The sequence below is a fragment of the Micropterus salmoides genome, unplaced genomic scaffold (genome assembly GCF_014851395.1).
Source record: "Micropterus salmoides isolate LMB-PRFRI ecotype aquatic unplaced genomic scaffold, ASM1485139v1 Ms_hic_scaffold_14, whole genome shotgun sequence".
Lineage (NCBI taxonomy): Eukaryota > Metazoa > Chordata > Actinopteri > Centrarchiformes > Centrarchidae > Micropterus > Micropterus salmoides.
Window position 1 is genome coordinate 8,780,326 of NW_024040485.1, and position 5,489 is coordinate 8,785,814.

At 42.9% G+C, this 5,489-nt stretch overlaps 1 long non-coding RNA gene across 1 annotated transcript; it reads right to left on the reverse strand.

Moving 5' to 3' along the window:
• Positions 1-4,161: 4,161 nt before the first annotated feature.
• LOC119902868 lies at positions 4,162-4,637 on the reverse strand. Its single transcript, XR_005444376.1, has 2 exons — positions 4,348-4,637; positions 4,162-4,227 (listed from the first exon to the last, which is right to left on the reverse strand). It is a non-coding gene; the product is annotated as an uncharacterized LOC119902868 (long non-coding RNA).
• Between the last annotated feature and the right edge of the window lie 852 nt (positions 4,638-5,489).

Consider the following 5,489-nt stretch of genomic DNA (forward strand, 5'->3'; position numbering starts at 1 on the left):
CATGGCAGAGTGGGAAACGACTGCACTAAATTCCTGTCCCAAAAAAACCACTCCACTATTACAGTTTTCTGGATGATATATGGGGGGTCTGGCCCTTTTCGAGAGAGGATTTTGACCAATTTGTGAACATTCTGAATCACCATAACCCTGCTGTCAAGCTGAAATAAAAATAAATAAATAAATAAAAAGTCCTACCACTGTTGACTTCTTAGATACCACAACATTCAAGGGTCCCACATTCACTCAAACTGCTAGACTTGACCTCAAGATGTTTTTTAAGCAAACAGACACACATGCTCTTTTGCATAAATCCAGCTTTCACCCAAAGCATACCTTTGCAGTGCTAATCAAGTCTCAACTGCTGAGGTTTCACAGAATCTGCACTAGACCAGAGGATTTTAAAGAGGTGAGAGAGAAGGTGCTGTTCTCTGCTCTGACCAGCAGAGGGTACTGCAGGGCCTTTTTACGGAGAGCCTTTAAAGCCTTCCTTCACACAAAACCTCTCACCACAGATTCCTTACTCCCAGTCATCACCACCTATTCTCCCTCAGCAGTAAAATTAGTTAATACACTCAAACACAATTTCCAAAATTTAATTTCCACAACTCAGCTGTTACAGGACCACAGACTCATAGCTGCATTTAGAAAGAATAAAAAGCTGCAAGATACTCTGGTTAAGGCCAAGCTTGCAGCACCTGGGAACTCTAGACCCACCGGCCATGGAGAATTTTTTAAGCACCAAACCTTGGGATTGTCGATGGCTTCCAGGGAGGAAATCTACAAAAAATTTTTTTAAAAAGTACAGAAAATATCCATTAAAAAATAAATTATCAGACGGTATAAATCCAATGTTAATTTGATTTTTTTCTTCCCAAGTCCGTGGTAACCTAAACCTAAGGCCTATTTATGTAATGTACAACCAACAGTTTCAGTAGTAAAAATATATATTATACACACACACACACACACGAAATATATATTATACACACACACAATTGTTTTTTGGGAGATTCGGAATACTGAAACAGACATGACACGATCAGCAGATGGTTTTACTAGTAGAAAAAGTCTTAATTCTGGAGATGTTGGAGCTACATTAACACCAATGCATCCTCATCTCACTGCGTCATTACCGACGCTTTGTGTTGCTACGTCGGAGCAACTCGGCGGTTGGAAACAACACATGTGCTGCGGGTCTGCAGCACTGGTGATGTAGAGTGCTGCAGGCCTACAGCATATATGATGCATGGCCGTTTACACCACCTTTCTTGGTCTTTTTCAGGAAAGTCTTATTGCCCTTCCTCTGGCGAGATTTTAGTCTCGCAAATACTTTATTTTCAATTATTTTTGTCAAAAAATTACAGCATATAGGCTGCTCGAGCACGTCACATATGCTGCTGTGCCCACTCCTCTTATTTCCCAGGGGACTGAAACACGTGCATACTTTGACCTCGATTGATATGCTGTTAGTCTCTAATAAATGGCAATTGAGGAAATATTATTCACATTCTCTCATATCGCCTCAACGGAGTGCAGCGCATACGTTGACGGCCTCCTTACTAAGGCAATATTTTGGATTAAAGTGTGACTTCCCTCTCATCTTCCCTGTCAACATGTTAATCTGCGAACGAGGGCGCCGCTGTGACACAAACGGCCTGCACAATTTTGACGACCGCACGAGCAGCACATGTGCTGCAGAATCCGGGGATCTCAACCTGGTGCCCGCGGAGGATGAGTGCTTTGCTTGTTTTCTGTACTTTTCAGCCGTGGAAATGTGTTTTGTGTGCACACTGGCTACATTCACGCACGCGTGTTTAATATAAGTGCAAAATAAAATCAGAAACAACCTTAAACAGTGCTGAAAGTGGTGAAATCAGTGAATAGCATGATAAATTTACCTGTCAAACTCAATCGTGTGCAAAAGGATGAAATGCTTGCTCCCTTTTAACGGTTTCGCCCTGGTTTAATCACTTATTATCACAGTATTTCCACTGTGTAGCACCCTGACAGGCGCCACAAGTTTCAAATTGAACCAGGGAAAGACCTGAATATAGGCTATATATAGTATAGCAAATGTGATCCTGTTGAAGAGAGAGCCAGGTTAGCAGCATATCGTTGAGACTTTGTAAAAATGCATCACCTGGGGAGAATGTTACCCTGGTCTCACCCAAAAGTAGTGCAAGCAGACTCATTTTGACCTGGTCTCCTAGAACTGAAGTCAATAACAGCAGATAAATCACCACACATAAAAATATTCTAGTAATGAAAACATGACAGGGGGTCTGGGTTTAAAGCTTGAATATCCAACAAGATCAGCTGTCATCTTTTCTTTGAAATGAATCCCTGTGTGTCATCTAGACTGTGAACACTGGGGGGCAGTAGACACCTTCCATGCCTCTTCCATGCCTCTACCCCCTCCAGCGGTCCCACAGCAGCCCGAGGGGGATGGGAGGAATTTGCATCTGTACAGAGGCAGCTCTGCAGACAGTCAGAGTGTGACAGTGAGATTCCAGTCCTGTCTCTAATCACAGAGACGGTAAAATTAAAGCACATTTCTGTACACATTGTTTTCATTTCAGCACGCCATGTCATGTCCTCGTGTAAATCTTCCCAAAATCAAAAGGGAAAAGAAATGGACAGTAAATTATTGCCTCATTTCCTCAGAAGAAATTCCACACACAGAGATAAAAAATGAGAAAGTATCTTCCACCACAGCTATGGGCCTGTAGGTACATTGAACTACAAACAACATCAGCAGTCAACAGGCTGGTCTTCTCTTATAAATTATAACCTGTGTCATCTTGGCTGGGAACACTGGGTGGCAGTAAACACCTAACACGACCTCTGCTACCCAGCTGTCCTGCAGCAGACAGTGGGGGGTGTGGTGGAAATTTGCATCTGTACAGAGGCAGAGACCAGCCAGTCAGCCAGCTTTCAGTAAAGTCATGACTTCAGTTCTACCAAACACAGAGCTATTGTGAGCTGGGTCAGGGGTCGTGTCTTCAGTTCTACCTGTTTCATCACACACACAGGAGATGATTAAAATTAAAGCATAAATCAGTGAGATCCTGGCAGTATTTTACTAGGAATCACTGAGTGGATGAGCATGTGTTTGTCATATTACTGATGTAAGCAGATATGCCTCAAATGACTCATGTTCGTGGCCCCTTCCACAATGTCTATGCCAACGCCGGGGTCTCTGGGATTTTACTGTGAGAAAATGTGGCCATTTGGAGAGGCCCATAGTGAGGTACCCCTTATTTGAGTCAGACACAGAAACGGTTAATGTTAAATCACACACACTTTATTTACACGCATTCATTATACAATAACAACACAAGCTGTACAATATAATACAGTAAGACAGAGTCTGTCAGGGAAACTTGTCAGACATCCAGCCACTTCAGCTCCTCTTCCTCCCCACGAAAAGACCTCCTCTTCACACCGTGGTCGAAGCGGATCTCCTCGTCACTGACAATGTCCTTTGTGGCCTGAAAGAGCAGGACGTGTCTGTCTCCTTCTGGAAGTGTCACTGTGCAGTGGCGTGGCTGCACGTTAAAGTTCTTTTTGGAGTGTCTGATCCATCTCCCTGCGGTTTCCAGAGACGGGTGGCACTCACAGGGGAAGTTCCAGGTTACACACTGACAAACAGGTGGATGAGCACTGAGAGACAATATAATTATTAATATTTAATTAATAATTGACTGTTTCAGATGATTACATACCGTGTCAGGGAGCTGAGCAGGTTCGCGGTTGCCACAACAGTGTCCAGGGTCTTCATCCGGTAGTGCTGGTTTGCCACAGCAGTCGAATGGTCCATGTAGTGTGCCACAGACGCCTTCTGCTCCTCCGTGAAGTTGGCAGCAGCATCTGTCTCCACGGTCCTACGAATTTCCTGGCTCTTGATGTCCGGCAGTTTGTAGCTGCAATGGGGGAGAAATATCATATGAAGCTCCCAAACTTGAATTATATAATTTTCTTGAGGCTGATCTATATATTAAATGCACAAATCCGTTACGCTAATTCAACAGATATTTTTGGACCTATGGACTGCTGTTAATACTTACTGTGCGTGCAGACGAGTGACGTCATTGCCCGCACTCATAGTAAAAATCCACTAGAGAAAAGAAATTTGAACTTACTTGTCGGCTTCTGCTGCCATTTTCCAAAAAAAAAAGAAGTCCTTGGAAAGGGAGTGAGAGTCTTGGGATGAAAGTATAGAAAATTCTGCCAAAGACAAGGAGCACAAAAACAGGAGTGTAGCTCAAGTTGAAAATGTCCTTGCAAAGGGCAAAAGGTGGTCTCAGCAGTCAGAATCGAAAACAAAGTGAATGAATGGTTCCTTACCTGCAGTATTTATTATCTGTGCAGCACCAGCTGTGTGATGTCATGGTCAAGCAGACCAATCAGGTTGCTTACTATTGTTTAGCGGGGGCAGGGGGGGGGAGGAGGGTGTGACTTTGTAAGCAAGACACTCAGTTAGACAAGACAGATTCTGCAGACAAGACAGAGCTCCAAACATCTGCAGAGGGAAGACATGGAGTGTGCTGGAAGACAGAAGAAAGCAGGCCACAGACCATCAGCCTGCAAAGGAAGAAAGCATCTGCAGAGGGAGGAAAGAAATATCTAAACAGCAATTTGAATTGCTAACACTAAAGATTTTCCACCTCATTAAAAACCTACACACTAACTTTTTCATGTAGTCTCTTTCTTAACATTTTATCACATGTGATTATTAAAAACTTTAAAACTGAGACATGTGTGCCATACTGATGAGTGTGTCCAAAACACACCTCCATTGTTCTGAGATCACTGATCAGAGTATAATAGACCCACATGTCAAACTATGAGTGGTTGCTAATAAAGATCTATTCATACGTCAAACCTATTTACATGTCACTAAGGAGTGTTAACTGTACAGGTTGTTTACAGACAGAAACAAATTGTTTGTATGTATGCTGGATGCTCCATGACTGGACAGCAGAATGCAGTTAGCTGCAAACAACTTATTTCTGATGAAAGTTAAATTAAACAACCACATTCCAGGTAAACTTGCACCTGTGCACAGGTAGCTCTGCAGACAGTCATAGCTGTCCTACAGCTGCCTGTGGGGGGAGGGGGGCATTTGCATCTGTCCACAGGCTGAGATTCAGCGAGCTTTCATTTAAGTCATTATTCCTGTTCTAGGAGACCAGGGTAAAATGAGTCTGCTTGTACTGTATCTCTTACATTTTTGGGTGAGTTCAGGGTAACATTCTCCCTCTTCAACAGGATCACATTTACTATACTATCTATAGCCTAGAGTCAGGCCTTTCACTGGAGACCAACATTGTTTATTTTGAAACTTGTGTAGGTCAGATCTCTTAAAGTTTTTGGTATGTACTTCTGCCTAGCATTTTCAGATATATGGTTGATGATACACACATTTAAAGCTTTCATCTTCCTCTGTACTGCAAGCCCAGGCCTACAATTCAAACATTTCCCAAAAT